This window comes from Macaca thibetana, chromosome 13, assembly GCF_024542745.1.
Source record: "Macaca thibetana thibetana isolate TM-01 chromosome 13, ASM2454274v1, whole genome shotgun sequence".
In the NCBI taxonomy this organism is placed as follows: Eukaryota; Metazoa; Chordata; class Mammalia; order Primates; family Cercopithecidae; genus Macaca; species Macaca thibetana.
The window spans coordinates 48,726,993-48,740,154 of NC_065590.1; positions in this window are offsets into that span (position 1 = coordinate 48,726,993).

Sequence of the window (13,162 nt, forward strand, 5' to 3'; positions counted from 1 at the left end):
CATAGCATTTCTTAAAAACACTTTATTCAAGCCGCTATTTGAATATTTCTAATGCCATGGAATCTGCCCCACAAAGTGATTCATTGCATTTTCAACTAGCTTTTATTGTTGAAAGGTTCATCATTAATGTTATATCTAAACTTGTAACTTTCTCTCTTTGGATGGTCTAAGATCTATCATGTATGGCTATACATTATCTAAATTATCTTCCATGACAATATATTAATTATTTAAAGACTCTATCATAACACCCTTTGTTTTCTCTGTGCCAAGCTTTCCATTTTATTCAAATGTTTATCATAGACATGATTTCTGGACCTTTCACCATGTGGATTCAGCTCCCGTGGACATCACCAGATTTTTAATATCCACTTTAATTTGTACTTCCTGGAAACGGAACCCACTACATGTGACTGGTGTCAAGTACACAAATGCCTTTTCCTTCTAATCTATACTCTGGGCTTTGTTAATGGGACTAAAGCTATGTCAGTTATTTTAAAAGCCATATCACACCAGTCTTCTACTAAGCTTGCCATAAACTGAACTCTTCTGACATTTTTTTCCATGCAAGGATCCTGTGAAATCAGAGCTCTTTAGTTCTTAAACTTGCAATTAATCTTTTCAACCTTCATACAAGATTCTACATTAATTTATGAAATAAACAAAATGCCTTACACAAACCAGGTTTTCAGCAGATGTCTGCACCTCCTTTTCACAGCACTTATTACAGAAGTAATGTTGTGTTTATTATTTGATTATTCAAGAGGAGGGTCTGTGCATATCTTTAGTCATCACTATATTCTCATCACTTAGCAAAGTGGCTAGCATAGAATAATTGCTCAAGAATTTCCGTAATTCTTTGACCACATTGCCATGATGCTGAAAACAACAGTGAATTCAGAGAACTGATTTGATTGCATTAGCGGTCAATTCAGCCAAAATAATTGAGTGACCACATGGTGACAATGTTTGAAATAATCTTCTTAATAATAAATCTATTATGGCCAGTGCCATAAAAACCCAAAGCCAAATTTCCAAAATATGCCCCATCTTACCTAAGAATCTAACCTTTGTGTCAAACAACTGAAGTCCTATAACCTGAAAGATTATTATTTTTTGCTGAGCATAATGACTCTTCATATGCCTAGTCTCTACAACATTAGCTTCTAATTTTAGGTTCATTATACTGATGCCATTGTTGCCACATGTAAGGTTCAAAGGAAAAAGGGTAATGTTTTATTTTCCTACTTTCACTAACTCATGAAATTTAGATTTGAGTGTGTATAATTTGTAAGATATGTAATCTTTTCTTGTTTCCTTGATTAGGTAAAGGTAAATGCAAAGACACCTCAAAAAACTCCTTTTTTTTAGAGTACAAAGGTGACTGATAAATAAATCATAGGTACTTTGGAAGAGACGAGATTCTCTGCAACCTAAAATTTCTAATTAAAATTGAGCTGTCCCTATTGTGTAGTATGTGGAGGCTAAAGTTTACCTTTTATATCATACACCAACTTGAACACATTATTTCATAAATTAAGCATGAAATTCCAATTGATTTTAGAATTTGGAAAGCTTTTTGTCATTTTTGATAGCCTCCTATTTGTGGACAAATAGGCAGGCAAACCTCCCGTTCTTTAATAACATAACATTAAGTACTTCTTGGAAACAGGACACAATAGAGAGAAGGACTGTTTATGAGTCAGAGGAACATGTGCTACTATCAACTTGAATAACAGGCATCAGATATTTCTGGTGATGAAAACCTTTCAGTGAGGTGAAACAGGCCACGTTCCATTTCTTTTATTTTCAGAGATGAGATGGATTTGAAAACCATAACCTGGCTTCTTGATGCAAGGACTCGCCACATGAGATAATCTCCAGCACATTACTATTGGCAAGCAGATCTTTCACCCTTTTGTCTCCATGCATTACAGAAAACGTTAAATCAGTTTGGTGTCCATATAAACTTTTGATCCTAGGAATAGCCTAGGGTACCATCATTATCTTCCCGAGGACCATGTGTAGGCCTTCAGTAGGTAGTACTAATTTAATCTCTTTGCTAGAGGAAAAAGTAACTGATTTTCTAGATCAATATTTGATTGAATATGTTTGAAATGTTGGCAGATAAAGGCCCCTTTTCTGGTCCAAAGACTTTTTGAACCACAGAGGTATAGCGTTCTAGCTCCCCTGGGATTTGAGTGGAAGGAGGTCTCAAAGATCTGTAAGAAGCCTTCCTGCCTTTCCTTGTGTTCTTCCAGCAAGACTCTCTAAAGGTTGAGATGAGAAAAAGATAAGATCAAGAACTGGAATGTCTTTATTCCATTTTTTTAATCTTTCCTGGGGCTTCTCTTAACTAAAAATAATCGTTTATACCACTAGTTTACAAAAACCTCCTGTAATAGGATGTTAGAAAGAAAGCCCATCTGATCAGCTTTAAGGAGTTAACCCAGTGACTTTGGCAAATAATTTGACACTTCAGAGTCTACCATTCATACCACTAATTAAACAAGAATATCAATATATCACCAACAGGGAGATGAATACAAATTAAAATGCTAAGGTGTTAGACAGATTAGAACTTTAGTTGTCTAGTTATATTGATAAGCAAAAGAGTTTTCACAAATTATACTGATTTTGAAAATGGAGACTGGGAAAAAATTCCATCCAAATGATATTTGACCATACAAACAGAAAATTTAGTTCAGAAGCACATACTTCATTGTAATCATTATATTTGCTTTTTAAAGTTTTAGTTAAATTAGTAACTCCCCCCCAAAACAAAACATTGAAAAACAGCTTACATCTGACTGAAAAGTATTACTCAGAATAAATAGCACTAACAATACTGTTTTCTGAGTCTACATATGAAATTCAAAGAAAGATTCTTGAGGAGAATGTTTTCCTTTAATTTTCTTCTTTGCTGCAGAAATGCACATGCATTCCCTAAGCACGAAGAGAAAAAAATACTCACAAATTCCTATACTTTCTTTCTTATCATTGAACTTTTGTTTAGCTGAAGGATAAATTTGCTTTCCCCTAGCTACAGACTTTGAACACAGAAGTATGCTTTATAAAGGAGTAGCCACCGCATGCAAAGCCAATTGCAACTCCTTGGAAATGTGGACTCTAAAGGACTTATTTTCCACAGCTTAAGCCAAATCACTTCTCTAATTTTGAGATGAGAATATTATGGTCATTTAATTTTTTTTGAGAATTTCTCACAGTTTTAATCTATTTTTGTCAAATCTTCTATTCAAAGTAATGATATTCCCAATATAAACTGAATAACTCTTCAGGGCATTAGATTATATTTCTTACTTAAAATGGTAAAAATTAGCCTGTAAAAAGGGATATTGTTTTTGTATGTTTTATTTTATAACACCTTGCTCGTTGCTTGGTATGGAGTAGGTATGCAACAAATACTTAAGCCAATTATTTAGATAAACTGACTTTTCAAGTTTTGTTTTTAAAGAATAATCATAATTTGAATTAAATATACCAACTTTCTATCTACAATTACATTATGAAACATACAATGCTAATGTCATTAGAGGCTGCAATAGAATATTTCTTCACAGTGCTTATACGTCAATTGAACATAACATATAAGCTACTGCTATAGGCAGAAGGATCTTAAATGCAAACTCAGATTGCCCCTGAATCTTTGATGTAGAATCCTTGCTTCAGGGTCTTCTTGCAACCGTAACGTCCCTTGTCAACCAGAGAGCTCTGATTGTTAGTCCTTGAGAGAGTTTCCATTTTTTTCATGACCTAAAAAGAAAGAAAGAAAAAAAAACACTGAGATGAGTTATTGGATGTGAAAATTTAAAGTCATGCCAGCAAGAAATAGAAAGTATTTAATATACCTTTCCTTAACATTATCGTTAATAAATGTATGACTCTATATTTTCCCAACATTTCTTGTTTTATAAGGTTCAGTTTACACATCTTTTATTATTATTACTGTAATAGAATTCCTTTCATATACAAGATTTAAGGTTTTAGATTCCCTGATAATTTTCCTAACTAAAATGATGGGCACTGGGCTAATACATCTCATTGGTACATGTGAAATCTAACCTGAAAATTCTGTCTAATTCTATAATGCACTAATACTGATTACCTATCAGATTCCCCATTCATTCAGAAACAAGAGTTTGTTACCACACATTCTCACTAATAAGTGGGAAATAAACAATGAGTACACATGGACATAATGATGGAAATAAACACTGGGGACTCCAAAATGGGGGATGGTGAAGGGAGGAGGAGGGTTAAAAATTACCCTCAATATTCACTGTGTGGGTGACGGGTACACTAGAAGCCCAAATCTCACAATTATGCTCTATATCCATTGAACAAACTTGCACTGTACCCTCTGAATCTAAAAGAAAAATAAATAAGAAATTGTGTTTGTGTGTGGGGAGGTGTTACATATCTATATAATCCTTCCCTACATAATCCTTACATACTCCTTCACTATATAATCCATAATTTTAGGGAAAGTTGACCCTCTTCCCAGTTCTGCGAGAGTCCTGTAGACTTGCTTGAAAACTTTTTCTCCCATGAATTGAAGCAGCATGGAATCCCACTAAAGCTGGAAGCATCATCTCACCACAGTGGGAAGCAGCCATGGGGTAGAGCCCTTCCTGGAACCCACAGAAACTGACTGGGGAGGTAGAAAAGCACTCAAGGCAAGCTGAAGTCTCTGGATCAAGTGGCCCTGAAGTTTGCCCTACCTCTTTTCCTTGCTTGAAGAATCAATCCTGTTTCTCAGTTAGACATTCCTGAGTTGAGTTTTCTGTTACTTGCACCTTTACAGGTGCTAACTGATTCTCTAACTTTTCATTATGTAAGTATATTTTCTTTCTTATTTTGTTATGCCACAAGAGACATAAATCATTTCTGGCAAATCCTAAGTTTTGTGTGTTTTTGTGGCAACATAGCTGTGCCCCAAATTCCACTATTTGAATATTTAAACCCCAAATTCATTTTCTCAGTTGAGTTTTCATTAGTTTTAATATCATAGTCAGTATGGAATTATACTTTTAAAAACATCTGTTTTAGACCTGACTACCTCCCAAGCAACTCTGATGTTAAGGACTCTGATGGGGATGTTAAGTTTTCATAAAAGATACAGCCCTGATAGAGAAATCCTCTAATAAGAGCAGAAGGTTTAATCCAGACCATGCACATTCTGTGCACAGTAAATCCTTTTACTCAAGCAAAGAGTATAAGCAAAGTAACATTATTTGAATATTATCCTTAAAAAATTGATATATATACACACACACACACACACACACACACACACACAATTTCATTAAGGTACATTAAAAAATATATATACATGTCATTAAACAAAGTGGCATGACAAATAGCCATCTTTAAATCATTCCATTAATCGTATCATAAAAACAATATTTGTATTGATAGGAATCAAGGAAACACTTTTCCAAAGAAACTGAGTGGCTATTACATTTTTTATTTTTAAGCTCCTCAACTGACTAATAACTTGGTTTTTTATATTTTTGCTGATAACTTTGCAAGCAACTTTAAGAAGACAGATGAATGTTACAAATGAAATTAACATGTGGCAGCACCGTGATGCACTTAGTATACTTACCATTTGTTTTGATTATTTGGTTGGCATGTTCTTATTTGCCCTTACTATAATAAACAGGATATGGTTAATCACATGACTTTTAGCAACAATAAGAAAACACAACAAAAACCTGCCTCCTATTTTTTCTATATCTGTTACCGTTACCTCTAGAACTCTCTTTTTGGTGATGAGGGCTCAATGCTCTTAAAATAGAACAAAGATGAATCACAATGAATAGAATACATTTACTCCTAGCATTTGTGGTAAAGAAATAAATATAAGACTGACTGGAAAATTTTAGCAAACTGTGATATATCTATAAACTATTCTGTATTTGTACATATAAAACATCAAGTATTCTGAATAATTTTAAATAGTTTGAAATCAGTCATTCTTTTTCTTGAGATTCGTAATCTGGAATAATTACATTAGTTATCAAAGTACTAGATAAATAATCCTGAGCAAAAAATATGTCATGATTCAACATTCTGGGTGTATGTTGCCTATGACTGAGGCATGGTGATTCTCCACTTACCAGAGCAAGAAATTCCCAGGAGCACGAGGAACAGAGATATGGTTCAACAAGAGCAGAAGAGAAAAAACAGGGGACCCATTCAGGCAGAGTTGGCTTAGAGATTGTGCCCAATGAATTAAGACCTGTGCACTGGATCCTTCATTACTCCAGAAAGCACTGCAACCAACAAGTCTAATCATGTAGACAGAGGGCAGTTGCCAGAATGCAGAAAGCAACCTTCTCTAGAGTAGAGCAAAAGAAGCTGGTCATCTGAGAGGTGTCCATCCTTTATCTTGGGGATGAAGCTTCTGGATAAAATCAAGGCAGGATGACACCATCTCCATCAATAGATGAGGATTCAGGGCAGGCTTTCAAGCTAATAATAACACAGGAACTGCAGTTAGGTAATACAAAGAAAAACAGATGAGCCTAATGTCTCAGGAAATCGACCTAAAAAGTGTAACACTTTCTACCAGGAAATTAATGCTGCTACTTATAGTATAATGCTGAATGATTTCTCCAAAAACTACAAGTTGAAGAATATTTTAGATAACAACTTGATGAAGCTGTATTAATAAAAGCTATGATACAGGCTTAAGGAAGCAGAAGATGTGAATTGTGTAGTTCTTGTAGTTATCTGCGTTCACATATTATAGACTGAACATGGTATACTGAAGAGAGCACAAGCCATAGATTCTGCTTTCCAGACTTAGATTTTGCCAGTAATTGCATTGCTTTGCGAAAGCTAGAGCCAGTATGAGCCACAATTCCCCCATTTATAAAACGAAAATGAGGAATTCAGTCAGAATGATCTCTAAGATCTCTCAAAAATTCCATGCTTTAAACATTCCTGGTAGATTTCCTGAAACAATAGGCATCATCTCTATATTTTCTTTTCTCACCTATCTTGTAGTCATGTCAATATTCATTATTATATATAAGCTGATTTTCCTAAATCACTTGTCTTTTAAAGATTAGCAGCTCTCGCACTCTTTCCACAGCATCCTAAAGGAAGTTGATCATATCAAACAGTGTTGAGCCACTACGGTGATTCTAAACAAGGAGAAACGAAGCATCCAGCAGCGATGCTGGATAAGAAATAGTCTCTAAAAGGATAAAAGTAAGCCTGGCAAAATCATTGTTTTGTACCTGCCTCCAATACATTTGCAAGGGGGTGTTAATGAAAAATGAGAGTGATGTTCCCATCACACATTTTTGGATTACTGTGCAGCAACATCAATTGGAAACCTAATGAAACAGAGACCACCTACAGAGGAGGGATAGTGTGTTCCTCTGTCTTCCTGCATCCAATTTACCAACTGACTCTATCGAACAAGCTGCTGGTTTGTTTGTGGCCTTCATACTGATTGGTCATGTATTTAACATTGATAATTGGCAGTGCAAATTTCCACTATCTTTCACAAGTAAAAGAATGTTGTAACGCATTACAATTGTGTGGTAATTGTAACAGGTAACAGGCATATTTTCTTCTACCCAGGTGATCTTAAAATTCCAGCACTGATATCATCTCATAATGTGGACTGTTCGAATTAGACTAAGTCCCAGATGAGTTGGTCATTCCCCCTATTTAATTGTTTTCATTGACTAAGAGAATATGCTATGTATTCATCAAATAGAACTTCTCCCAATCAGGGAAATGGCAATAAGAAACTTAGTAGGTGAGTTCCCACAAAACATATCAGCGACTACATAAAGAGCTGATGTTCCAAATGGAAGTGTTCTGTTCTTTGTTTTTGCACCTGTTCAAACTGGCATCTGGTATTAGGCTTGTGACTAGTCAAACATTACTACTTTCTGTCAAGCTGGCTGGGAGAAACAAAAGAAAGAGAATACAGTGTAAAATATTAGTTCATCCTTATGTGTTATTTTGTGACTGCATTTTCCTTGTCAGCCTCCCTCCCTGTGCTTATCATCAAGTGCAGTTTATTCTTTTTTTTTTTTTTCTTTTTTTTCTCAAATTTGACTTCTAGAAGCCATCTGGCATTCATTCTAATTCCCACATTACAGCTCTCCATAAGTCAATCTGATGACTGCCTGTCAGGTTATAGGATTAAGTTTAAGATTTTCCTAATTCATTGTGAGGTTCTTCATGGATTTGATCTATTATATCTTCCTGAGTTTGTCCAGTTGTAGATTTCTGCATGTGATTTATGTCTAACAGGTGTTGGTTTGCTACAGTTTTCTAAATATTGGCCTCCCAATGCAAGGGAGGCTTGGGAAGACACTAGAATTCAAATTGTATTCCTACACAACTGGAGAATGGCCTCCCTGCTGAAATTCAGTGTTGCAGAACCATTTATTAAGCTAAAAAGATTGATGTTTCAATATATGGAAAATAAAGAGACTCAAATTCCATCATCAACTCACCAGTTGCACCTATGTATCTGTGGTTCTCAGGATACAGTATATTATTTAACAGGTGGAACAAGTAGGTGAGTTTAAAAATACAGATTTACCCCTTGCTATGAGTTACTGTGAATTTGAGTGTTGTTTTCTAAGGTCTTACTTTTAAGCTGAATGCCTTTGTATAATTTTTGTTTTCCTGGTGTAAAGTTAAAATGCCTAATGGAAACCTATGCATTTTTAGGGAGAGAAAAAGAAAGATTTGTTTTAAAGACTGTATCTAGTAAAGCATTTTAAAATTCATTATTATACTTTTGAAAGATGTATATAGCGTTGAAGAAAACAGAATACGGAATAAAGTTTATTTAATAATGAATGTCCACATAAGTCTGACACCATTACAAATGTTTATTTCTTATGCTAAGTACATTTTAATAAAATTTCTAGATTGAGATATGGTGATTTCCATAGTTTTCATGTTGGGCCATTTGTCTTATCTTTGTGTGAATGACATAACACTTACGTTTATTAAACCCATAAAATCTTTAGCCTCATATTGGTCTTTTGTGTGATATATATAGTGCTCTTTAATTTTAAGCTACTCTGTGCTTCATAGTTATTCCTCACTTTAGCTACAGCAAGAAAATTGTTGCATTCATATTATAGATGAATAATCCAAGATACAGGGAGATTAAGGCACTTGCCTGTGGTCACACTGAGAGTTAATCAAAATTAAAATGCACAGCTCTGAGTTCCCAGGCCACTGCTCAGCCCCTGGAGCAATGCCACTTTGCACTATAAATTGTTCCCATAATTTTAAAAATTTATAATGTGCTCATCAATTTGCATATCTGAGTATGAATTACAAACATTAAAATTGGCTACAACTCCTCATCAACCAATTACTAACAAGAAGCACCTAAAAGGTCAAAGTCATGAAATACCAAAGTAAACAGATATGTGTGCACCTTTTGCTAAGTACTAGTCATACAATCCAACATGTATTCATTATATTTTTGACACTAGGAAATAGTTTAAACCTTGGTTTATTCATTGTAGTTGACCTTGAATTATTAGAAGAAACTAAATTGATATTTTAAAATATTACTTTCATATGATTCAGACATGATATGATCTTTAGATAGCAAATATTATGGGAGTTACATATAGATGTCAGTATTAAGATATAGTGTAATTTGTCAATTGGAAATTGGTACTATTAAAAGAAAAAAGTCAGCAATATATATTTAAAAAGCTATTCAGGATTATAACATGTATTAAGTACTGACTAAGTACGTTCTGTTTGGGGAATTTCTTGATTTCTAACAGCATTTCTTCTATGATAAGAAGTTTTCTACAATTTTCCACCTTCGGCTGTTGTTATTCTCATTCTTTGTCCCATCATGGTTCCATTGTTTGGTTTCTCACAGTCAGCCTTAATGGGGCAATTAACCATATAGCATTGATAAAAATACTAACTCGAGAAAATTGTTGAAAGAACATAGAACATTCAGGATTTTTTTTAAAGGCTAGCTGTGTCACTGAAAACTGTAATTAAAGTATGTGTGATTTTGCTTGTGTGTTTGTTACACAATTCTCCTGGTCTACGGTTAAAGAAAATGTGGGCCCCTACAGTAGACTGCAATGGGAAAGCACTTTTATTCTCTAGTCAGTGATAATAAAGCATAACTCCTTGGGGAGGGACTCTTTCCCTATAGTATTTGCACTACCTTTCTTTTAAATGCTGCTAGGTGTGAAATTAGTGTTGTCCCTGAAAGTGCATAAGATTAATTGTTAGTAATTGAACACAGTTTGGGGGCTAATTATATAAAAATTGATATTAAAAGAATACTACCAGATTGATTGAGTTTTACAGTTTGCATTTAGTTTTTGAATTACATGAGTTGAAAGGCAGTGGTAAGAAAAAATAAAAATCCATTCAAAGCTGCTAAAGCAAATTAAGGTTTACTAGTCTTTGAAAGACAAAGGAGTCAAATGCTGTAATATAGGGAAATCAGTAAAAATGGTTCTAAAATTAACTATAGAATTAAAATATCAAAACTCCTAAGATTGTATTGGTTGACCACATTTTGTGTAGGTGACCTGACTTTCCCTGTGCACCTGACTGGGTAAGGTAGAGCAAACCAGGAAACTAGGGCCATTCCTTGAAAATATAAGTTATGATTATTTGAAAGAAAGAGAGAAAGAAGGAAGGAAGGAGAGGAAAGAAAGAAAGAAAGAAAGAAAGAAAGAAAGAAAGAAAGAAAGAAAGAAAGAAAGAAAGAAAGAAAGAAAAGAAAGAAAAGAAAGAAAAGAAAGAAAAGAAAGAAAAGAAAAGAAAAAAGAAAAGAAAGAAAAGAAAGAAAAGAAAGAGAGAAAGAAAGAATCGACTTGATATAGTGTGTGTTTGTCTCCTCCAAACATGTTGAAATGTAATCCCCAATATTGAAGGTGGGGACTTGTGAGAGATGTCCGGGTCATGGGGGCAGATCCTTCATGAGTAACTTGGTGCCATCCTCACAGTAGTGAGTGAGTTCTCCCTCTATGTGTTCACATGAGATCCGGTTGTTTAAAAGAGTCTGAGACTTCACCATTCTAGTAACTCTATACTAATTAAAACAGTAGAATTCTGGTATAAAAGTAGACAGATAAGTCAATGGAATGGAAAGACATCCCTAAAATAGAATCTCTGATGGGTAGTAAATTAATATATAAAAGGCATTTTCCAACTCAGTTAGGAAAAAAGGGCTTACCAATAATTAATTTTTAGATAATTGGTTGGCAATTAAGGAATAGGATCAATTTTGACTTTTACTTTATACCATATACCGAAAACTGTTTCTAATTTTACTTCTGAAAAACTAAAGATACCTCAAATATAGGACCATGGTTGAAAGAACCAGATAGGCTGATTGAATTTGCATTCCCACACCAATTCACTTAGACCATTCCACTTTCCTTTTTTTTTTTTTTTTTTAGACAAGGTCTCACTCTGTCACCCAGGCTGGAATGGAGTGCAGTGGTGTGATTATGGCTCACTGCAGCCTTGACCTCCTGGGTTCAAGTGACCTCCCACTTCAGCCTCCCGAGTAGCTAGTACTAAAGGCATGTGCCACCAGGCTCCTCCGATTTTTAGTTTTTTTAAAAAGCGGGGTCTTATGATGTTGCCCGGACTGGTTTCGAGCTCTTGGGTTGAAGCAACCCTCCTGCCTCAGACTCCCAGAGTGTTGGGATTACAGGCCACCACCCCTGGCCAACTTTCCAATTTTTATAAATTAAACTTCCATCTAAGATTCTGTTTGAAAAACAATTTTCTACTAAAAAGAAAATAAAAAGGCTTGAAAATTTGCCAATACCAAAAATACATTTAGACAGATGAAATACTTATTATTAAAAATAAAACACTGAAAATCCAAAGGAACACGTAATTCACCCAAAGCAAATATCTGAAATAAGAAGAATTTTCCAAATATACATTCAATAGAAGAAAAATATGTATAGGAAAGACTGAGAGATGACTACATGAAATTTAAAACTTTCTTTACATCAAAATAAACCAAAGTAAAAACATGACAAAAATATTTGTATCATATATGAACTTATATGTGTTAATTCCTTAATTTTAGAAAGCCAATGAATTAAAACTACAAACATCTTAATTTGAGAAGGAAAAAAAAAGCACAATCTTTAGGCAACAATATCCCAGAAGGAAAATCCAGGTAAATATCACCATAATAAAGAGATAGTGGATGAGAAATTTCAACCAATTTTTGCAAAATAGAAAGTGAGTGAAAGAGTGGTTACTGATGAAAAAGCAAAGGGGGAGCCTGAACCTAGAAAGTACAGAACAGACTGACTGATCTGCCCCACTGAGCCCCAGAGAGAAGCTGGCCTCCAGGACACATGGCACTCTAAAGACAGGGATTCATAGCCAGGGTGTACACGTAATTCAGTCACTGTTGTCTCTCTCCACCCCCATCTCACCCTCTTCTTCATACACATACACATGCAAGCAGAATCCTCAGAAGTCAAGCTTCTATTTCCCAAGTTAAAACGAAAACAAAATCAGTGTTTCCTTTTCCAAAGAAAAACGAATCACTTCTCTGGGAAGAATTCAGGAGTATGATAAGGCTGTTCCAGAGCAAAGACTTCTTTTGTTGCTTTAGGGCCTCCCAGCATGATGGCTGGCTTCCATCCTACTCACCCTAAAGCAAAGCATGCCAGTGGATAAACTGCTCATGTGCACAGCACACAGTCACTTATTTTTATTGTCGCATTCTGAAACATCAATGGATAAGAAGGAATCACTTGGAATTGAGTGAAGCATGTAATATGTAAGAGAATGGTCAAGAAGTGCAAGCAGAAAGAAATGATCATCAAAGAAGAATAGGGTTCAAGCTAAAGAAAATAAATAAATAAATAAAATCTCAATAATACCTCACACATATTTCAGAAAATACTGTAACCATAAGGTATAGACAGAATGCTATTTAAAAAGGAGGGTAATTCTGAGAACAGAAAGAACTCATGAAAATTAAAATATGATGGCAAAACAAAGAACTATCACTAATAAAAAATATATGGGAAAATGAACAGCATCATGAGTATGCAAGTTATCCAAATTAACACAAAAATGCTCTGCTCTGTTTCACTTTAAGCATTAACAAGAGCAAAAG